The 24788-nt window shown below is 38.6% G+C and overlaps 1 protein-coding gene across 9 annotated transcripts in view; it reads right to left on the reverse strand.

Annotated features, from left to right (window-relative positions):
- Positions 1-24788, reverse strand: part of SLC10A7 (solute carrier family 10 member 7) — a 146559-nt gene that overhangs the window by 102019 nt on the left and 19752 nt on the right. Inside the window, exons 4-5 of one of the 9 annotated variants that reach the window (XM_027652879.1) lie at positions 15289-15297; positions 14080-14090 (exon numbers count right to left, since the gene is read on the reverse strand). The exons of 7 other annotated variants lie outside the window; for them this stretch is intronic. The gene's annotated coding sequence lies outside the window, so the exon portion shown is untranslated. Of the gene's footprint in view, positions 1-3808; positions 3963-14079; positions 14091-15288; positions 15298-24788 lie in introns of those variants that run through there. One more of the 9 variants, XR_003529222.1, reaches the window with a different exon arrangement.

Below are 24788 nucleotides of genomic sequence, written 5' to 3' on the forward strand. Positions count from 1 at the left end.
AGCAAGAAAGAAAAGCAAGAAAGAAAAGCAAGAAAGAAAAGCAAGAACAAATCTAAGAAAATGATGGAAATTGTTTGACTGAACAGTACAGAAACAGAAATTTTATCTACCCAAAGAGAGTAGTGTAGTTCAAGAAGGTGGAAGAAGAAGGCAGGACATCAGCAATAGCTTGAATGCGTTGGCAGAGTCCCTTTAAACAACTCCTTCAATCTCCTATTTAAACATAAAATCTCCTGTGAGTGTTACCACAGCTCATGTCTTAACTCCTGTTTCCAATAATAAGATGTTACAGCTCTGTAGAAAGCTATTTGCCACAGCACTGTTACTGCAAACAGAATATAAATATATCTAATAAGGTTTAATCTGTGTTGCTGTTCATAACTATTCATCTGAGTTCAGACAGGGAAAAAAATATATATATATTCAAGTTCCTGGTTTTGAGCACTAAATTGAATCAGGTGTCCTCTTCTCTTAAGAAAATTAAGTTGCTTTTGTGCAAGAGTGTTTTAATGAGAACAGAGCCTGCCGACATTGATAAATGGGAATGACACCAGAGAGAGCATGTAAGCAGGACAATATGTGCATGTTACAGTCTTACAGGCTATTTTTCACTGACTATCCTGAATGACTTCGCTGTTTCTTAAGGGGCCTATTAATCTCAAATTTAGTTATTACACAACGTTTATTTGAACATATATTCTGTGGATGATGACAGTTAATAAAGGAAATCTTTTACAAGCTGTATTTTTACATATTGTTCCAACTGCAGCTCCCAGTCATTCCACTGTATTGATGGAATAACCTAGTTATGATGCAGCTTTAAAAAAGGCACATATATTCAGATTCCTTTCTAAGCATATGGGGACTCTTAAATAACTGTTAAAATGCATATAAAAATCCTGCTACAGCACGGCAAAAATGAAAGAGGCAGTGTTAACTGCTCAACAAAATCTCTAGCTGCCCAATTGTCCCCTCAAAGGCAAAGCACATGCCTTTTTAACAATCCAACATCATCTCTGAGAAACAAATAGGGTCTAGTTTTGACTCTTGGAGATGTATATACGCTTCTTACTGAATTCAGCAGAAGTTGAAGTATGTATCTTACACATGAATCCGGTCCATGTGTTGTATATGTGATAGGGCACCTCAACAGCGGTATTTCATTTAAAACAAATCAAACCAAACCAAAAAAACCCCACAAACTCACCAAAAAAAAACCCTAAACCAACAACCAATCACACACACCTCAAACCAAAACAACAAAAAACTAATCCCTCCAAAACCCAACAAAACCAAGAAAAACCCCACAAAACAACTCAACCCCCCCCCCCAGATTTTAATAACAACTGAATTTTGACTCCAAATAAATCTTACCAAAAAAATGTAAGCTGATGTTCAGAAAGTCTCTTCTAAAAATACTGAATTACTCTAATTATTTTAGCGGCGTACAAATGTAAATAACCTTATCCTCTTAAAAAACAAAACCATGACAAAATCCACACCACACACACAAAATACCTACACCCACCAACCAAGGAACTTCCAAAACACCAACAAAAACATGACCAAAGCATGGAGAGGATTATGATTTTATCCATTACTACGTCACCCGTGGCCCAAAAAAGATATCACCCAAACCTCAACTCACCTCTAGAGCTGTGCTGACAAAACAAAAACATTTCTGTATTTCAACCACGTTCAATAACCATCAGTTTTACAGAAATGGCACAGAAGAGGCACCAGAAGATAAAAACAGAATAACTAATACATTGTTTGCATTTCAGCAGGGGAACATCATCCAGAGAACGATGTCCTCTAAAACGCTCGTTGAGCCACCCAAAGCTGTGCACGCTATGAATTTGTTCCGGGCTGGCAGATGTTGCCATGGCCTGAGTTCATGCTGCTTCAGTCAGGAACAGAATTCTGACACAAGCAGTGCATGGAAACAAGCTGGGGCCTCCACTGGCAAAGAGTTATTGCCTCCTACCCCTTACTAGCCAAGTTCTTTCTGTTGAAAATCAGCCTTTCACTACCCCATTTTTGTAGTTCCTCATACCCATGCCTGTTGGTAATAATATTCATAATCACAAAAATATCTATCAAGAGGATGTCAAAAGGAAAGCTTTTTGAACACACTTATTTAGTTTATTTAGTGGTGCTTTCCATTGAAGGATTTCTCTGTTTCACCGACTGTCAGCAATACTGAGACAGAGAAAGAAAACTACCCTGGTTTCCCTTCCTTTGCTCAGAAATGGTACCTCCTCTCTACTGAGAGCAACTGGAGTAACTCCAGGGAATTCTGGAGTGTCAGCATGGTATTTCTCACTCAGAGGCAGTAGGAGATGAAGACTAAGAACTAGGAAAGCAGTTCTTCATTTTTTTTTCCAGAGAGTAAAACTAGAATGCAAACATTTGCTAACAATTCAAATAGAAAAGATGAGTCGTTCAGATCTCAGGAACATTTATGTGTCACTACAAATTTCCACCAATACTAATATATAGATTAGTAACAGAAAATGCATGTTGAACAAAGATTGGAAAGCTACACTTTGATATTTTGTATGGCTGGATCATTTTACCTGAAATTACTTATATAACTGAGCTAAATGAAAACAAAAGTCTTTGTTATCGGTATCAGAATGATCACAAGAACGAAGCCAAGAGGAAAGAACCTCTTTCAAGAGTTGGAATGTCCATTTTCACATTGAAAGAACCAAGATTTGGTCTCAGGTACAGAAGAGACAAGGTGATTCATGAGACATAATGCACTGTGCCTGACTAGCCCAGATCACCAGCTGTTCAGTGCTGTTGCTTTTGTTCATAGTTTCTTTGCTTTATCCTAAATGGCACAGATCTACCCATAACAGAAGTTTATGTGGTTGTGTAGCATACAAAACTTGTGCAATGCTCAAAAGACTTAGTAGGGGTAAAGGCCTATCTAGGTTGTATTTGGAAACACAAATGTAGGTAACACACATGTTTTGCAAACTCTCTTTTATTCCTTCAGGATGCCAAGGGGAAAATAGATGACTTTTTTCAATCAACCACGGTCCATTTCCTTTTGATGATGAGAAGGGTTGTAAGCAGACAGCCACCAATACTCTCATCTTGTCCTTGTGTGACAGTCCTTCACCAGCTATACCCCAAGCCCAGCAGTACCCTGAAGCTGATGTTCCTGTCCCCCCATCAGCTGCAGTACAAAAACACAAGATCACACTCACAAGACACAGTGCCTTCCACTGTTGGTTCCAACATCACAGACCCCAATGGGCCAGCAACCTGAGCATCTACAGTGCACTTTTGAATACCAGCATGAATAAACAGAGTCAGTTCCACTTTTTTCTCTTCTACTTAAAAATTATAAATGCAAACATTAAGATTAGTGCCCAGTGCCAGTGTAAACATTCTCACAAGTAGCGATTTAAAGCTGACAGACTTGATACAATGCACGCTTTCTCATACTGACACATATGCACATAAAAACCATGCTCCTCCATGAAATTCATATGGTTCTGACAGGCCAGAAATCTCTGAGTTCCTGGGAAGGCATACAGCCAAACTTTTTGTATTTTTCCCCGAATGTGAAGTCCATTTCCACCATGTTTCTAAACAGGGGAAAACAAGGTAAATTCCCCCTTCTACCTACATACTCTAAAGTATAAGGCTCAGCAAGCCATACATTTGGGTTGTGGAACGTGATTAGAGGGCAAAAAGGAAAGAATCTAACTAGACACTGACACTTTGGTAGGAAAACTACCCACAAACCTCATGGACATCATGCATTTCTTAGAGACTCCAGGTTTATTACCTCAGCAGTGAAGACACTGGCTCTTGCACCAGAACAAATGGACTGCTGAACAATGATTTAATAAAGGAGGCTCAGCTGAATGGTGCTATACAAGTACTGCCAACTTGTTCCTCTCTTATGGTCAAACACTTCATAACTGTAAGTGACTTTCCCTCTAAAAAAAAAAAAAAAAAAAAATTACTGTGGAAGGTATCCTCAAAAGGATACAGAGCAATAACAACCTCCCAAACATACTTTTATTTAAGTTCACATTTTCTGAGATCTTAAGCTGTGATAAAAACACTTAAAGGTCTTGTCCCCTGATTCTCCTGGAGACACATCATCCATAACATGATTAGAGGTCTAGTTAAACAATGCATCCCACAACTCCAAAGAGTATTACTTCCCTGTTGAAGTGAAATGAAAGCACAAGGCCACTTTTTAAAAGGTGCCCTTTGCATTAACTGTAAGGCTGTGCCTGCACCAGTATTTTTCTATAAATATCCCACTGTCATATTGCTTTCTGAGCAGTTAGTAGCAGAACCAGACATTTTAACTGCTCTGCCATCAAAACCAGCTCAGAATAGCATTGTTACGAAAGTCACTGTCACAACTGCCACTGGTAACATCTTCACCATTTGTTGTGCAATGCCAGTAAATGGGAAGTATAACAGTAGTGCAAGCCAGGGGCGTGGGAAGCCTAGCTCAAGCATTTGTAAAATAAAAATTAACTCTGGAGCTCATGTCAGAATCACAGGTCACAGTTAAAAGATAAGGAGACTTTATCTCTTCAACACATCTCTGTCCATATCTCAAAGAAGAACAATTTCTTTTTTCCTTTTTTTTTTAATCTCTTTTTTTTTTTTTTAACCTAGCCCAAAGATTAGGCTTTACATTAAGCCAGTATTACATGGTACTGGAAATTCCCTTTTTATGAGCCCAGGCAAATCTCTGCACGCTGTAATATTGTGGCAGAGGTAGAAAGAGGAGTGAAAGAAAAGTTATATGCTATATGAAAGAGACCAGCATAACAACCACTGCCTGAAGGTGAAAAAGGAACAATCTTGATGCATGCAACCGCATTCTTTTAAATGCTGCTCACTTACTCTCATCCTCTATATTAGCAATTCATATAACCGGAACTTACACATACACAGAGTGAGAAAGTGCCTAAATGTGCATCTTTATATATTACATATCCCTAAAATATGCCTAAGGAATTAAGCAGTGGATTAATAACAACTGAAGGTCCAAGCTTTCTTCCTCTGAAAACAAATTAATTACAATGTCAGTATTTACCACCGCCCTTCTTTTGAAACATGCCCCAAACATCTCTAAATTCTAATCAGTTAGTTGGCCCCATTTTCCAAGTGGATCCCCAAAGGGGGTAGGGTAGAGGAGGTTAGACCTCCATACAGTGCAAGGATTAATGCCAGTCAAGTCTAGAGACATGGTTTCACAGCTATTTGGCCATCTGCAGGAGTACATCATGAACTACAAAAATCCTGAAAGTGTTCTTTGGAATTTTCATTCATATATGTATATATTTATTATGTAAACAAATATATAAAATATATAGCAACTCAAGGTATTTTTATTACTTCCTTGAAGTAGTTTACTTTATTCTAATGGGGCAGAATGCTATATAGCCATTACTTCTCTAAAGAAAAGGTGGAGAGAAAACACTAAAACCTATAGGTTTCATGTGCAGAATTCTACTCACGCTCACCAAAGACTGTGCTGGCTGTTAGACCAAAAAATGCACAAGTTTATTAGCTTATTTTACCACCCAAAGTCACAAACTTGCTGCTCACGTCAATGGTGTACTTTGTGGCACTGTTCACTGACCTTTCCATTGGCATCCATAGTTGGCTGGAAATTGGAATACGCAGCATAAGGGATATTCCAGTATTGAAACATCTGCTTTAAACCTAAATTCTCTCTGCCTCTAGAATCACCACTTTTCATCTCATGTTTGAAATCTTCTTTTTTAACCATTTTGTCTTGGTATTTTGCTGCTTTCAGCTGAATTTCTCCCATGCCTTGCAGAAGATGTGATTGTTGCCACACAAAGCTTTTCAGTTGGTCCACAATGTAGCACCATTATTAAACTCTTAGGATGCACTGAGAAGATACAGCCAGGGAGCACCTAAGTTACACTGAAAACAGTGGGCTGAGTGAAAATGATTTGTTTGCAAAACTGACCCAGGTTAACCTGACCTGAAACAAAATGTTTACATACAGATTTTCCTGAGAGAAAGTGGAAACACTTCTACAAATTGCATATTCAGGGGGAATAAAAAAAAAAAAAAACAAAAAAACAAACCAGAAAATGGAAACTTTCCCAATTTGAAATAGTTTGTAGCCCAAGTTTCCTACTCCTAAAGCAGTTACTAAAGAATATGTGCAGGTACAAAGTGAAAGAAAAATAAAAATGAAATTTTTGAAAAAGCATTCAACAAGAAAGCAATTACTTTATAACAATGCACCTGTTTTCCAGCATTTTGTGGTTCAAACTATCTTCTCACCTTACTGATAAACTGTCAAGATAAGGACAACATGTTCTGATTTGCCCACAAAGAACTTCAAGGAGAACTTGACAAAGAAATCAATAATTTTGTTTGAAGTACAAAGGGTCCAGCAGAACGCAGACACTGCTGCTACCCATGCTGTGATGGTTATTCACCATGGGCACCGAACGAGGCAAGGGTTATAGAAGCAAAATTGTCTCTGCCATGCCCAGAACATCTTGTATCTGCACAGTCAGACCAAAGTAAGTGTGCAGAAGCAATCAAGACCCAGAGTTGTTTTCACCACGTAGTACTTCAGTAACATAAGATGCCCTATGATACAGAAGTGGACAATACTGTGTAAGAAGTGCATTCACGACTGCAAGGTCAAAAGTGCAAGAGATGCCAAATTTGCTGCACAGCAGGAGGTACTGATGCCAAGAGAGACAGACCTTCTTAATAGCAACTCAGAGTAGCAATAATGTGAACACGAAGGTAAGGAGCAGAATTGGGATATGCAAACATGTGAAGAGCAGAAAAAATCACCTCAAACACTAGAAGCAATCAGAAATCACATCTTCAACAAAAAGCAAGTACCAGTTAATGCACAAGCACATCACCTATCAAACAACTTTATATCTGACACATTAGTTGCATTTTGTAAAAACAGCTCTCACTTTAAAAAGTTTAATTTAGGTTAACAGCAATTTCTTTGACTAGTCTGTGATCAGTACTTTGGGGTGTAAAATAGACAAATAAGCATGTTACAAATCACGTCTGGCTGGTATTTTGAGTCAAGTTTTGCCACTGATAAAAGCTTGATAAAAGACAGAGAAAGACTCAGTATATCAGGTCATATCATCATCAAAAAGAAAAAAACAACCAAGCAAACATCAAAAACCCCATACCTGTTTATGGAACAGATTTTCGTCTCTCACATACATTCATTCAAAAACCCAGTCTCTGTTTAGCCAATTCTACTGCAGGAAAGACCTCAGAAAAATATCACAACGTCGCCATCATCTCGTTGAATCAAAGTTCAATTTGCTCTAACACCATAACAAATATATTCTTGTAATCTGTATCTCTCTTGTAGAAGTATCAACAAAATTCAGAGTGATATACTTATCTACAATATATAAAAGAATCATATCACCACTATAAGCTGCAGTGTAGCAATATAGCAGCAGAGCATGAAACAGTAATCAAAGTCCTGAAAAATACACCATTGTCAGCATTGTACACTGGTACCAGTGTATTATAGCACCTCTGTTTGAAATAAATCAACCTAAGTGCCTGCTTTGGTAAGCACTTCGAATTCACTGTACATCAGCATTAGAGGGGGGTAATGCACAAAGAAACAAATCAGGAAATGGGACTTGTAAATAACAATTCAATTAGCAGATTTATATTACTCATTTCCTAATAAACTTTCTACCCACACCTACATGCAAACCCTCCTACAGCCTTCCCCCTTCATTTACATATCTGTGCAGGCCTGCTCTTTTTTCTTGCGAGCCCCTTTGGCCTTTCAATCATGAAGTATATTACTCCACTGTCAGAGCAAAGCAGTTCCTAACAACAGGGAGCCCAGCTGGGATAGGAAGAGGGCAGCAGGCTCAGGCATTAACATAATAATCCAACTGTGTTCCCCCAGGCCCTTAGGGCACACAGCATATTAGGCAGCCCTCCTGTGCCGCCGGGGCGGAGGCTGCCAGATCACCTGCCCATCAACCTGTGGCAGTCGCTCCACCTCAGCCGATCCAGCTCCTGCCAACCCCCATGCCCAATTACCTTCCCACAAAGGACACACATTTGTTTTCCATGTCTGCTTAACGCACCTGCTGCACATCCTTATTTACTACTGGAACTTGCCTTGCCCTGTCACTTCCAGTTCCCTGCCTTTTAACTTCTGGAAAGTCTAGGGTTTGTAACAGGACCTACTGCTGCTTCCAGCAGGATCCAGGCCTTGAAACAAGATTTCAAATACAAAATACTACTCTCCAGGTGCAACTTTCAGTCCTACTTGTCCTCTGGATTCTTCCCTGAAAGGAGCAGGAAGAAACAAAAAGGCAGACATATGCCTTTGCTATCTCTGTTCCATGCCATCCAAGGAAACCAGTTTAGGGCGGGCTTGCTTATTCTTGCTGCAGTTTGTAATGCTGGAGGATTTTCAGCAGCAAAACTATTTCACAGTCTTTGATACAAGGCCTGCCACCACACAGGACATGGCTACTGATTAAGGAACAGAGCCCGTGACAAGGTTTCAGCTGTACAAATACACACGTTAGATATTTCAAAAAAAAACACTATAAGGACAATTTCAGATGCAAGACCTATGAAACTGTCCAATTTAAAGAAGGCTTAGAATTGTACTACTCTTCCCAACAAACATTTCTTAATACCTGAAAAATATTCCCACATTTCAAACGCTTTTGGTAGCAAACTACAACTCAGGACACTAACTTGCATGTTCTGTCTATTAAGTCCTTAAAAAAAAAAAAGCTTACATTTATTACACAGTGTATTTTAATGCAGTTCTCTTACAAGCCCTTCTATTTACAGTATAGATGCTGCTTGTACCAGGTACTTAACAAGAAGAATAATAAACACACTTGCCAGTAAAAGACAGTATTTTCTTCATATTATACATGACAATCTCAAAGACTACTAGGAGAAGAGCTTTTGGTTCTAATATAACTTTTATTCTCATTAAAACATACATATTCTCTAATTACCCTTAACAATGGAAGGCACAACAGAAATGTAATACAGTCTCGTTAAAATAATGCTTTACAGACTGTATAAAGCCTGATTTACTTGATCACTTGTGAAGCAAAATTTCCCTAACCTCATTAATTTTCATTTATCCAGCCCCCTCAAAGAAGGAAACATTCAGAAGCAATTCTGTATTTTATTTTAAATGCTTGGTTTTTATATTATCAGTACAAAGAAGAGTAATCCATGTCACAATGGCCTGTCAGAGAAAGACCTTGTAAAGTAACATTAGCTACAGAATTTAAATATTTTAGAAAGCAATTGTTACACAAGCTCTGCCTATTACCATTCCTCAAATCCATAATGCTAACAAAAAGTATACATTATGAAAATTGTGTCACATTTTGAAAACATTTGCTTACAAGCAATTAATTTTCACAACATAGACATTCTTTTCTGCCACCATGGTGATAACTTAATAGCAGCACATCCCTCTGAACTGGGAAGGGGATGCAGTTAAAAGCCCCTTGCACTGAATTTATGCTGGGTCACGAGGTCACCAATAAAACACTAGAATAACCTAGGGAGTTTACAAAATATTTCAATATAGTCAAGAGTCTACTTACAAAACCACAAGCTCATATATTACTATGAGTTGATTTAGATTTTTAGGATCTGCAATTTAGAGCGGAAGAGTTTTGTCAACTGTCTCCTGATTGTTCCACCATTATTGCTGGTATAAAACTGAACAGCACTTCGGACATTAACTACAGCTTTTGTCCTTCAACACCTCTAAATATAAATGACTTCGGTTATCAACAAAAAACACGAAAATGAGCTGACATTTTTAATTACAAGAGATCATAAGAAAAATCCCTTGAACACTTGTAACTTTCTAGAGTTTGTTCTAATTAAATTCCTTTCTTCTCCAAATTATAGGTCAAAAACTCCACAAACTGAAGTAACAGAAGTTGTACCTAGCATGCTGGAAAAATAGATATTCGACAGCAAGAATTCTCTACCGAGAATTTGAGTATAATCAAGTCATCAAGCAGCTTTTGCTGTTGGTGGTGGATGATTTGTGCATACAGACATGTTGCCATATGCTGCCATGTAGAAAGCTACAGTGTTAAATTCTTCCTCTGATGAATTCCAATGTTGTGAATGGAACATGTGACCGGAAATAAACTCATGAATGGAAATGCAGATTTTTCTATTTATTTCATTACACCATTAGACCCATGACTCAATTAAGTCAAAATTTTTTTGATTTCACACAGTCCAAGGTCAGAACATTGTAATGGCTTAGGTAAGTAAAAGGGAAGATGTGGCTTAAGCTTCTGATACAGCTTGGGTTGTGATGAGCTGTTTAAAACAGTGAGCACTCCTGAAAGTACTAAATATAAAAGTCGCAGTATGGAGGAAAATATATACAGATTGTTCAAATTATATTTCATATGACAGCACCCACTATAAAACCCTCACATATTTCTTTTAAGTAACAAACTATCCATGTGGATGATGTATTTTAATTTCCTTCATAATTTATCCTTCAATTCAATCACAATTTTCTTTTCTTTTACAACACTCACCCTTCCTGACTGCTTGTGGAGCCCTTGCTCTTTCATAGCACAGTTCATATGGCTTTATTCTTAAATACTAGAAAGGAGAACATTAGTACTATTTTCTTCCATACATAGCTGTGCCAGCAGAACATCCCTGTCCATCCCTAGGTGCCCATTAGCCCTAACTAAAGAACACTGTTCCCACAGATTTCTAGGGGGTAGTCTCTTTACTTCCTATGGTTTTTTCCTTCACAAAAGTTATTTCAAATTCATAAAGACCCTCTTGTAATAAAGTACCCAGAATGAAGCATTATTCATTAATATGCAATATAACGCCTTAATGTACTCAAATTTATTCAGCTTGTTAAGGTGGGTTGACCTTGGCTAGATGCCAGGATCCCACCAAAGCTGCTCCATCACTGCCCTCCTCAGCAGGACAGGGGAAGGAAAATATCTCAACACTGGTGGGTTGAGATCAGGACAGGGAGAGATCACTCATCCATTACTGCCACGGGCAAAACAGACCTGACTTGGGGAAAAAAGATAATTTAATTTATTACCAATCAAATTGCAGTAGGATAACAAGAAATAAAAATAAATCTAAAAAACACCTTCCCCTCACCCCTCCTTTCTTTCTAGGCTTAACTTTACTCCCAAATTCTCTACCTCCTCCCCACCAGAGGTGCAGGGGGATGAGGAATAGGGCTTGGGCAGCCAGCTCATCACATGCTGCCTCTGCCTCCTCATACTCTTTCCCTCCGCCAGTGTAGGGTTCCTCCTACAGGAGACAGTCTTCCACAAACTTATCCAACATGAGTCCTTCTCACAGGCTGTAGTTCTTCAAAAACTGCTCCAGCATGGGTCCCTTTCCATGGGGTACAGTACTTCAGGAACAGGTTGCTCCACTGTTGGTCCCCCACAGGGTCACAAGTCCTGCCATCAAACCTCCTTCAGTGTGGGCTCCTCTCTCCACAAGTCCACAGGTCCTGCCAGGAGCCTGCTCCAGTGCAGGCTTCCCACAGGGTCACAGCCTCCTCTGGGCATCCACCTGCTCCAGTGTGGGGTCCTATACAGGCTGCAGGTGGATCTCTGCTCCACCATGGACCTTCACTGGTGAGGGGCACAGCTGCTTCACCGTGGTCTTCATGGGCTACAGGGAATCTCTGCTCCAGCACCTGAAGTATCTCCTCCCCCTCCTTCTTCCCTGGCCTGGATGTCTGCAGAGCTCTTTCTCTCACATATTCTCACTCCTCTATCCTTGCTCCCGTTGTGCAGCAACTTTTTCCTCTCCTTAAATATGTTATCCAAGAGGCACTACCACCACTGCTGATGGGCTTGGCCTTAGCCAGCAGCTGGTCTGTCTTGGAGCCGGCTGGCATTGGCTCCATCAGACATAGGGGAAACTTCCAGCAGCTTCTCACAGAATCCACCTCTGTAGCACCCCAGCTTTGTCAAGCAAACCCAATACACTTGTATAAGGTATTTACACCTATTTCTGAGTCTACTCAAGCACCACATTGCTCTAAAGCATGTTTTTCTGTAAATCAAAATAAAGAACTGGTTTTTAAGTCCTTATGACTTTTCATGGTTCAGAAATGTGCTACATGAACAAGAAAGTAGGGGACAACCTAATTGCAGAAGATATCAGTAATTTCACCTGTTCCAAGCTCCAATTACTGGTTTAATAACAACTAGTGTCTCATAACTTCATATTTCAACATAAAAAGTAGCTGACATCTGTCAGAGAGAAGTAGGTCTGCAGTGCTTTTCTCTGCTCCTGCACTGCATTTGAATCTCCTGCATCACCTCTGACCCAGTCACTTTTAAGTAAACTAGAGAGGTGGTATTAGTGATCAAAAAAAAAAAAAATACATATATATATATATATGTATATATGAATTTTACCACCCTGAAAACACAGGAAGATGTCAGTACTTCTACTTTTATACACTCATCTAGTATTTGCTGACTATGTCACATTCTTGCTTGTCAGCAGTAGCTGTGGAGTGGCTTCCAAGAGCTCTAGGCAGAAAACAAAAGAGAATGAAGGGAAAGGCATTTCTATTTCAGATATGCTGCAAATCCATCTGGTAAGTCTCTCCCAAAGCCTCAGCTAGGGATTCCACACCTTCCTGGGAAGCACTCTGCTGCCTGTGTGAGGTAACTCCAAGGAAGGTCATATGGGCCTCTGCAGACACAACTTCATGTGAACTCAGTTCTCACCATGACCTTCAAGAGAGCAGTGCAGACAACCAAAACTGCTGCAATGCCTCCCAAGGGAACAAATGAGAAGGAAAAAACCCAATCCACAAGGGTTGTGCAAACCAGAATTAAAACATCACAAAGACCTTCTTTCTTCACGTTAGGATAGCCAGGCAGAAGCTTTGAGCAACATGTGGCTCCCAAGCAGTCACAGTAAGGCCCTTGTGCCTGGATTATGGCACATGAATGGCAATAAATGATGCAAAGTCTAGGGTGCCAACACCCATATGGAAACAGCTACTGCCTGGGAACCACTCCTATGCAGCTTTCCCTCCCCTTGCACCTCTGAGAAGCACAGTACCTGTCTCTATCCTATTACTATTACGACTCTCATTAAAATTTTCATAAGATCATCAGCTATACCTGCTGACAGCCATAGGTTAAATAACCCTGCTTCACCAGAAACTTTGCCCTCGCATTTCTTTAGATGCTGATTTGTTTTAAACACAGCTTTGGGTGTAGAGCAAGACTGATGAGGTGTGCAGCTGAAAAGGAATGAGGACAATAGAGCAGCAGTCATGGCTGTGTTGGAAGATGCAAACAGCAGGCACACCTGTGACAAAAGTCGAAGTGTAAAAAACACAAAAGACTTTCAGGTAGGTCAGCTTTTGGGGCTTCTTGCTCCACTAAAATGTTCTGAAGTGAGATTGTCAAGACTGGAACAGATAAATCAATTCAATCCTTTAAATCGCTCCAGGGATCTTTTCTTCACTCACTACTCACTGAAAAATGCCACTAGAATTGTTAAACACTTATAATATAGACAATAAACTGCAAATAAATTTAGTGTGACCAGAAATTCACCCTGCCACTCAAGCATGTACATGCAGTATTTACCACACTTAAAGAAAGTGAAATTACAGTGATCATAACAAACCACAGGTATCTCCAATATGATTAAAAAGTTAGGGAAAATTGTTCAGCCTTCAGTACTACAGCAGTACAGAATGTTATTATTTAGTAAAACAGATATTCCACTCACCCTTGCTATTCTCATCTGAGGATAAAAAAAAAAAAAAGAAAAAGCACAGAAGGCTGCAATCAGGTTTTTCTCTCTCTCCAGGAGCCACTCATTCCTAAAGCACTATATGAATTCAGAGTCAGCACTTCCAATCTTAGTTTGTTATTTCAGAGTGTATAATAGAAAAAAAAGCATCGATCACTAAAAATATTAATTAGCTTTTAATTAGAAACAGCAATATGAGGAAAAGCAGTGATAGGCAGACATCCCCTCTCTGGAATTAGATACTACTTCTTTTCAGATTAGGAAGCAAGGAACAAAAACCACTACCCTGCAAAGTTAACTATTCTTATTGACACAGTTCGGGATAGGAATGACACCAGCCCAAGGGATGGCACAGTAAACAAAAAGAAATCATGCTAATTTCTGACATTTACAAATGACCATGATAAAAAGGATCTGAAGGAGCTACATAACTTTGCTACTATGAGAATATTGCACCCTTTTTTGTGTTGTTTTTTTTTTTTTAAAATAATGTGTACTTACATAACAGTATCAAAAAGAACAAATAGTTACTACAGACAGGACTGTACTGGCAAAAAAAATTTAACCAACAAAAGGGTTAATTAGGGATACAAATTTTCTCAGACTGTTAATAATGGGAATGACACACAGTATGTGCCCATAAGTAATTCTCAGGTATCTTTGATCTTCAGCCCCCAGCGATTACTGTTGCCTACTATACCCTGGCCTCTGGGACTCTCTCAGAACCAGACATCTGGCTACTTTGTTGTTTTAGACTAATCTCATCCCAGGAGAGCTCAAGAAATGACACCAGGCAAGGAGGGTCCTGGCAAGGGAAAAAACATTAGAGTATCAGCAGATTTTTGAGTGGACTAGAGTATCAAAATTGTCTTCAAATTTCTATAGGGATCCCACAGCTTCTCTGCTCTCGAGCACCACTTTCACACAGAACATCAGAATGCACATGATCCCCTTTTAAGGAACTGTTAATCTCTTTGAAGAAGCTAATGAATGATAATCCAAGAAAGAGCATGTGACAAAGGCAAACAGAAGTAAAAAAGAAACTGTAATGAATGGGTGGATTTAATGAAGATTTTATTGAAAGGCCAACACACTGCATGAACAAACAATGCTTTTAAAAGCCTACAAAAATTACTCCAACCCCTCAAACACTATTTTTTACTAATCCATAGGTTTTAGCTGCCAGCAGTGTTATCCCTGAAGCAGGACCCTCTGACGAATGCAACAGATTCAGTGGGGTGCCTTGACTGGCTGCTCCAGGCTCAGACACTGGGCAGTTCATGATGCTCTGAGCCCAGAGGGGTCAAATGGGCTGCAAACATGGAGAAAGGAAGGTTTAACTCTAAGGCCAGGCCTTTTCACCATCAGAGGCTACCTGGGTTTTGTCACAATCTCTAGTCCCTCAGACTCCCATCCTATAGGTTACATCAGATGCACCACTAGCAGCTGGACAAGAACTGCTGCAGACAGCCCCACAGAAGGCTCTTGTCCTATACCAATGCTCCTACATCCTTCCTACAGCAGAGCACCTACATGCCAGGTATTCCCAGTGCCACTTACTGCCTGCACTTGGCAATAGAAGGAACCAGAGCAGTCAGACTTGGAAGGAATACAAATCTCACACATATTTTTCTGAGAGAAGTAAGCGTGCCCATACTACTAGCATTATCTGAGCCACATACTTCCAAGCAGCATAATTTTTAAAATCCAGGGGTGGCACATAGCAATAAGGAAGAAATCACTTCTGTGTGGGTATCTTTTTTGTTTCAAATCAGCCACCATGTCTTCTCTTCCCTTCCACTGGCAAGAGCAAGCTAAAAAGAACGGACACTAAGTAAAGTCAGATTCTAATGCTTTTCTAAGGGCAGGCCCATATGATTTCACTTTGCCTTATTTCAGGATATTTTCAAAATGTTCAGAACAAAGCTATGGAGAAAGCTCTAAATAATCTGTCATGTCACACCAGGTCCCAAAGAAAACCTTTAGCAAGTGCTACAGACAGAAGCAGTTTGAAAATCATGTGCTGAACTTCGTATTTCTCACACCACATCTATCCTGCTTTCTTCCAACCAGAACATTCCCTTCTCAGTGGGAGAAACAATACTAAAAAGTTACCCCAAAGTGTTTTAGCAGTTTCCTAATGCACTGTAACAGCTGAACCAGTACCAATGCAACACTGGCTTTAGTTGCATCATATCAACAGTAAAAAACTCCTGAAAATATTCAGCATTCTTGAGAGGTATTCAGAAAGGCATGATGCAATTTCTTTACAACTACGAATTAAGCAAATTTTCCTTTGCTTTCTCACCAAGCAGGTATTCAGAAAGACGTGATGCAATTTCTTCCTAACTATGAATCAAGCAAATTTTCCTTTCCTTTCTCACCAATCAGGTCTGTTGTTAGAGTGAGTGTGGATTAGTCCAAATAATTAAATTTTAAAATACTGGCAGCACCAGGACAACAAACTTTTGTGTGCTCTCTATATACAACATGTGCTTAACAAATGTTTGTCTTAAAAGCTTTGCTATGATATCAGCCTCTTGGAGTTTAATTGATGACTTCTGTGACTGCTATAGCCTGCAAGTAGTTATGACACTTGACACAATAGAAACAAGAAAAAGTCACAAAGTATTTCATACCATCACAGTAAAAACTTATATTGTACTTATTAATACATTGTCTACTGCAGAACAATCCAGATTGCAGTGTAGTAAGAAAAGCATTGTAAGGCAGAACAGGTCAAACCAATGTGTTTAAAAAATAGCACATGATTGTATCAGTGGAGATGGCATTAATACAAGCAACAAAAAAATGAAGACTAAGCAGAATTTTAGTTTCAATATTTCATGTACTGTAGATGCCTCATACCCTCTGTCTTCACCTGCCATAGAACTTGAATGGTGCATCCCACACACTTACCTCTCCCCCTCCTCCTTTTAAATCAGCAACAAACAATACTCCACAAAAGAACACATTGGACCTACTTCACAAAAATACACAGAAAATAGGCAGTCAAAAAAGCAAAAAAAATCTCACCCAAATTCTACATATTAAAGATAGAAAAATACAAATTATATGGATACACATTCTAACAAACATTTGTCACAATGTCTAAAAGCATATTTTTGTAGGACCATCTTAATATTACAGTTACATCCTGGACACAGGTGTTACAGACTTATTCTCAAAGCCATGTGCCATCACCAGGACTCCAACAGCAAATAAGCAAATGCTTCAGAACGTAAATACTCCTCTGTTTACTCAAAGTATTGATTTATGTTCTATGGGTATCCAAACATTGGTAGCTAATGCTGCCTTGCACTATCTGTTACGAAATTACAGCTATCCAGTGAGGTTTTCTAATAGTAAATAAAACTCCCCACAGCCGCTCTCCAAAAGCTCAACAGCTGGGAGCAGAAAGCACTGTAGCATGACAGGAATGCCAAGATATCCATACAAAGGCAAATCAAATAGGAAAACAAACTCCAGAGAAAAAAGGTCTTTAAACAAAATCCACGTTAACACTTCTGATTTGGAAATAAACTAGAGTGGCTTCCATTTATCTGTCATTACAGTGGAACAGAGAGAGGAAAAGACATTTTGGACATTAGCAACGCTACCATGAACAGTGTCTGTAATTCATACAGTCAGTCTATACCAAAAAAGGTTAATGAATAGTATTTTTAATGGCATATAGTTCAAGCATTGATCTCACAGCAGATCCATTAATTCTGCCCCAAGTATTAAATTCTAACTAGGATTCCTGATTTCAAAATACATTTACGAAAGGCTGTATACACAACTGCTACGTTTTCTTTCCTATTTCCTAATCTATCATTTAACAGTACAGCTCTATAGTTTACTGCTGACTGTATGTATAATATGCAGTTCTTCACGATTTAGGTATTTTATTTCTGTATCTTATTTCTGTCTGTATGAACAAACTTAGGAGAAAACATCCACAAACCACTTTGTTTAAATTCTCCTGGGTTTTGGAGGCTGCCTTTGCCTGCCATGAAAGCTGGAGGAAATAGGCTTCTGAATGTAGACGGAAGAACTACGTTTCCTCCTCTGAGCAAAGCTCTGTTTCTTATCTTGTAATCAAGCAATTTGACAGCTAATAAAATTACTTTATACTCCTCTAATACCTGCATAAGGAGATAGTAGAGGGAAAGCTTAGTGATGTTTCCTGACAAACACACTTCCTAGAGATAAGTAGGACTACTCTAACTTCAAGATAATGACACAAATAAAGTTTCATCTTTAGAAGTATTTACAGCACGAACAATACCAATACCTATTTTACTTCTCTGTTTTAAATTTACAGGCAGTTTCATTTATTTGAAACAAAGACCATATTTTCAAAAAGACAGTAATTACCATGAGAATTCAGTGTACAAAAATGTAGTACTCTCCTTTTATGTATCTACTTAGTACTTATGTCAACTGCATGCCTTTGCATAAGGACACCACTAAAGACCAGTTACCACCTCTGGAATCGACCTACTACAAATCATATAGACCTAGTTTTCATTTGTAACTCTTACCTACACTGACTCTGTCCACAGCTTTGATTTCAACAGAAGAATATTTGATTTATGCCAGGATAAAGAAGAAGAATCAGGCCCAAGTTTCCAGGTACCCTCACTAGAAGCACAGGTGTTCTTCTGCTGGTAGCAGCTGGCACGTACTAATTAGAAGGAAAACTGAATTCAACTATTTCTAGTTTTGTAAAAACATCTGAGAAATGAGATGGCTCAGAGTAAAATCTCAGCATATTACAATATGCTCTACAGGAGGAAATAACCTAACAAAATGAAATTTTCCATTGCCTTATATCACACAATTTAGAAGGAACTTGAAGCCTGAAAGACAGGAAATCTCTTTAAAATTTGCTTGTATGGCAGATATGCACTAGGGTTGCAAAAAAATTATTACAGTATGAAAAGACATTCTTGCCTCCCAAGCTCACAAACTAAAGAAAAAAACCCCAAAAGTTGATAAAGAAACCATCAATGTAACCTGCTGGAAGTGTTGCTAAATGAGCCATCTACCTCCTAAGATAGTGTATGATAAGTTAGCATGACAAGTGATTTGTCTGTGTAAAAAAAGCTCTTGCAACTTGGGAGCACTGACTGCTATTAAGACCAGGGAGGCAGGGAAACAAAATACTACTACAGATTTACACTGTGCTTTTATACTAGAAAGGAAGATGCCAAAGAACACGCCACAACTGGCTAAAGATTTGAAAGAGAAAGGAAATTAAAGTCAGTGTGATCACTTAGAGATATGACAGAATTCTTACAATGGGCAAAATGATTTACATTATGCAAAAGTACCAAGGGGGCAAAGAACTGGGAGGGTGGTAAGCATAACTATACTGCTAAGACAAGGAGGAAAATTTTACATGTTCTAAAGACAAACACATACAACTGAATCCTGATCATAGCTCAGAGAACACAGCTGTTAGACTCACAAAGTACTTGATTTAAGAAGTAACTAGGATTTCATATGTACATAAAACAAAGTAAAACAGAACTAGTGCAGAGACTACTGTTCTGAATTTGTATACATGTAAAAGAGAGAAACTGCTACCTATAAAACTGAACTAATTTCAATGCAATACTCTAAATTTCAAGAAAATTGAAAAAGAAAATGTTAAGGAATTAACTAAAACAAAGAAATCAAGCTTACAAGGTAGGTATTTTGTTGTTATTTGCAGAAGGTGAGATAAAAGTCTGAGTTTTATCTGCCGGGAGTTTCAGGAAGGTTCAAAAAATCAAATGTAGCAACAGATGCATTTGTTACTCAAGGGGTCATGACAGCAGACCCCTTATGAAGCAGACATGCCTCAGAGTGACTCATTTTCAGAAGGGATTTGAGGACAGCACTTTACAATGCTGTGTATTTTTCTGTGTATTTCCTACTTACAAACAACATCTATTGTTCTGAGTGTCTCAGATCACACACTGCAGAGAACCAAGCCATGCAGAAGTCATCGACATGGGTGGTATGAACAGTAGAAACGTCCCAGCATCAATAGGTCACAGACATTTGTGACTATGCCCAGAAATAGAAATGCCTCACAACTGCACAAAAGAGGTTGCAATGTTGGTTGAAAAGAAAAGGTATGAGAGAGGACATTGACTACAATATTATACACCTTAGAGAACATAACCTATATAGAAAGTCTCACTCCTTACTGACATTCTGGGCCATTTGGATAATCAAAGTACAGCAAGTATTTTCGAGATAACATATATGACATTAACATCACAGAAAAAAATGTAAGTGGATATATTTTCTAAAATGGCATGATCATATTGTTTTAAAGTAGAAGGATAAAACAAATGCATAGATCAGAACTTAAATTTTACCTCCAATTTTAATGTTGTCTTTTCTCTAATTACAGGTAACTTATCAACTCAGCTTAGGTTTCCTCATCTTAAGACTTTAGGGAAACCTTTCATATATTCAATACATATAAGATTTCTCAAAAACACATTCATTTTGAAAAAAAGTACTTTACTTAAGTAGAATACAACCTGATAGCCACCCTTAGGGCTGACTTCCTGTAGTTCCAATTATAAAATCTTCTTACTGTAGAATTAGTTTATATTTTTTAAATTTTCAAAGAAATTAAAATATCACTTGCCAAAAACATATATGTACCTTTTATCTGTAGTTGTAATTTGGGGAACAAATGCACCTTTCAACAAACACCTCTTCTTAAAGCAGATGGAAGGATTTAAGAGAACAAAAGACCAAAGCTTCAAATTTTAACCCAGAAGTGAAATGGCAGGAAAACAGGACTAAGCAGACTTTTCTAAATAAAACTGCAACAGAAACTTTCCTGTAAATGTAATAACCTGCATGACAGTGAAAGTACAAATACAAAGGGATTCATTTTTGACAGTGGCTGTTTAATACTCTACTTTTAAATGTAGCACATAGCCAGCAAATTTCAACACTTCTACAAGCAAATAGACCGAGCACTGTTAAGTCTGTGAGCAAGTGAGTGCTGTTATTGGCAGGGATATTTGCAAAACCATTCCCAAGACACAGGCCTGGAGTTCATATTCTCTCCTCTTGAGCAGGTTTCTACTGCTCGTTGGTACCACTGAAATCCACGCACATACATATGCAAAGTCTAGCAAAATACAGAAGTCTGCTGAATAAACAGACAAATGAATATCCATTTCCACTGACAGGATAAAAATCTAGGTCACTAAAAACCTTAGTTTTACTTACGCTTTTCTGCCCTGTTTCCCTTCAACATTTGTTCTTTCTGGTTTAGGTGAACTATAAGCAAATAAGGACAGAGATCATATCACTGCATGCACACGTGCTTTGATGGATTCATTAAGATCATTCAGGTTTATTAAATAATCTTCCCATAGAAGGATTATTGTTTTTATCTAAGGAAGGTAACCTGTGCACTATGACAGACTGACACAGCTGAAAAGCTAGGAAATTTTTCCAGAATTCTTTACAATACTATCAAAAGAAAAAAAAAAAAGGAGCTGGCTTTTTCCCCTCCACTGAAAAAGGTTGAAATAAAGCCACAATGGATAGCAATTATTAGAACCATTTTGATCTTCAGTATCCGGATTAGAGGCTGTAAACTCTCCATCAATAATGTGAAAGCCTCAGTGAATGTTTCATGTCCTAGTATTATGTCTCAGAAATAACTTTTCAGACTCCATTATGTCCGCCATGAACTTGATCTTTCACCTCTAGTGAAAATCCTCTTATAACTATAATTCTAAAGTTAATGATGAGAGATTTCATTTGCTTTCCAAGCACAGATAAAACCTTTTTGAAATACACTCTCACTGCCATGACCTTGGTCTATGACTTAAGAGTTCACCACATGTAATAATTTACTTTGCCCCATGGGGCTCATTGAGATTTCCTTTTAAAAGGTTTTGGATATGCAGTTGGAGCTGAAACACACAGTAAGTATCAAAGTATACATCCCCACATACATTGCAAACATTTTGCAACAGTATCCACAAACAAAATTTAGACCGCTACAAAACATAACAATAAAAAGGCCTAACTAACTAAGCAAAGTCATCCACACACTAGAAATTCAACATTTTGGGAATCCTGTTGCAATAATCCACAATACCTGCTAGAACAGAGAGTTTCAAAACTCCATGGAAATAATACACACAAATTGGCAAGCTAATTCAGGAAATATGCTGTTGCTCCCAACTTACCAGTTCAAACACAATGCAGTTCAAGTACAGTAATATTCTGGTTAACTTATGCACCACATAATTAACAGAAGTGCTGCATGAGACTAACTAGTTACTGTATGGCTGTTGACTTCTCTGCTGATAAGTAATGCACTAGCTACTTTGTCAGCTCATGTAGTTCTTACCAGATATGTCTTTAGTGTTAAAAATAAATAGATAAAGTCAGAACTACTGTACCCACCCCAACATAAGGCAAGTTTTTTTTTCCTCTGAATTTTGGGGAAAATTCCTTTATAAACATAATTTACCTTAAATTCAAGCACTGTCTTGCAGCCCTAGCCAAAAAGCACACAGTTACTGCCTCACAGCGTTGAGTTCACATCAGTGAATGGTAACACACCAGCAGGCGCGGCCGTGGCTCCAACCAGTTCCCACTTTGCCTCTGGCTCCCAATGTCTCGCAGAGCAGCCAGGCAGCTGGTGCTAACTCCCTGGGGATGTGTACGAGGGCCTGGGGCAGGGCAGGATTCCCCAGGGCAGCATTTGGAGGCAGACAGCACAGACCTTGAGAGGTCAGGCTGAGGGTGGCGAGGGGACCCGAAACGCCAGAGCAGAAAACAGTCTGGAAATGCAGCTTGTATTGATGATGAGGTACTGAACGGGTTGGCAAAGTTATATTTAATGGCAAAACTTATTCTTCCCCACGACACAGATGAATAATCAGGGGCTGTTGTGCTTTCAGGGCACCTATAGTCGAGTGAACACACTCCTTCGCCAGTCTCCTGTCCCTCAAAATTTCCTAAACATTACCATCTTCTCATAGGGGCTTCCCATGTGAGTACAAGAGTTGAAGTCTCTGCTACAGATACTCCAAGTACTGTTGTTTCCCCTCCCTCCTTGTTAATGTAGAAGTGGTAGCAAAGAACTAGATTTCAGACAGAAAAGGGCATATGCACAAGGGGACACACATAAGAATCTTAGGTGAGCAGGAACGCACACGGGTGTGGGGACTGTGCATCTGAAAAAGGGTTCCCAGGAAACATGTGGCTTTACTTCAACAGTTTATCAGCAGCTTTGCAGTTTTCAGACTCCATCATGGGGCCAATATTTTCCAGAAACTGAAGCCTAAATAATGCTTTGAAATCAGAGAAAATTTGCTGCTCTACTGCTCCCCACGTTTTTTTGCCAAATCCTCTAACTAACAAATGACCAAAAAATCAGTTTAACAGAAAAGTACAAACTGGAAGCACTTCAAAAATACCCTGTCCTCTCCTAAGAAAACATTTTAAATAGATTTGGTCTTATTTAGTTGTATATGAAGTAATCTAGGAATTTGTTCTGTCTCTTCACACAGATGAGGTTTCCCTCATAGAATCTAAGACACTTGCTCATAACACACCATTGAATAATTGGACAGACAATTCAGAAGACAAAAGTTCATGACATTCTTTCATAACAATAGTGGTGAAAAGGATAATAAAATAAATTTCATTTCCTTGAAAAGGAAATGAAATTTAAAGATAATAGTAATTTTAACTGAAAATCCTGCTTCATGTTCTACAGCTTAGATTTCCACAAATCAGGACTTAATACTGCACACTCAAAAAGAGAGCTAAAGAAATTATGGAAATATTCAATCTGCAAGCCTGATGGCTTTCTTTCCTATATATTCTTATTATCCACTAAGCAAAAAATATTCATGACAGCTAAAAAAGTGCTTGGATAGAAAAAAAAAAAAAATTCCCGAGTGAAACACCCTGAAGCTTTGATATTAACACAAAAAGGACCAAAATTAAGAACAGTGAAACAATGTACAATTATATGTTTACAAGCCGGTGTTCAGAACCTGAAGTGCTCTCCATGACTAAATACACTAAAAATATTTCTAAAGGGCTTTTTGCCTTCTCAATAGATTTGAAAGTTTAATTTTGATTTATCTGCAGTTAGCTGCAAATAGTCATGTGTAAAAGGTATTTTCAGATTTCAAAATGTTACCAATACTCTACACATTATCACTCCAAATGTTCTTTTCATTCAGAAAGAAATACTGAATTAATTCCATTTCTTCACATTCAGAAAGAAATACTCAGTTAATTCCATTTCTGACAATCAATACTGCTGTATACTAGCTTTTAGGTACATGCTTTTATTCCCAATCACAATGCTGAGGTCACCAACAGCCATGCTAAACCATTGGCAATGGTATCCCTTCATCCAAGTGGATCCAGGTCTGAAGATTCAGGTGAATACATGAACACATGTCAAAGGAACCATCTTTATTGTTCATGGTAAAACAATAAAGCATGTGGTTTATTAACCACCTACACGCAACAGACAGGGCTGAATAGTTTCTGTTCTGCACTATCAACGATTTAATGCCAATGGTATTAACACTAAATTAGTGTTTGCTTTGTAAGCCAACAGGAGAGGGACAGCAGAACACAGTGTGCCACTGAGCTCCAGTGCCAGCAAACAACTGCACTGCTCTGCTGAAAAAAAGGGTTTTCATTAGAAAACCACCCTCACACAGCGAATGCTGGTACCGTGCAGGAGCTCAAGGGAATTATGGCTGTATAAAACACTCCACTGGAAAAAAAAAAATCACCTGTAACTTTTTGGATAATATTGCCACTCTTCACTGCTCTCCAAAAGACAAACTTTATTTTCAAATGCTGAGGTAGGGAGACTGTGTAACACTTCCCTCGCTAGCAAAACATCTGCTATCTCTCAAATAGCC

The sequence above is a fragment of the Corapipo altera genome, unplaced genomic scaffold, assembly GCF_003945725.1.
Source record: "Corapipo altera isolate COAL_440 unplaced genomic scaffold, ASM394572v1 69, whole genome shotgun sequence".
NCBI lineage: Eukaryota > Metazoa > Chordata > Aves > Passeriformes > Pipridae > Corapipo > Corapipo altera.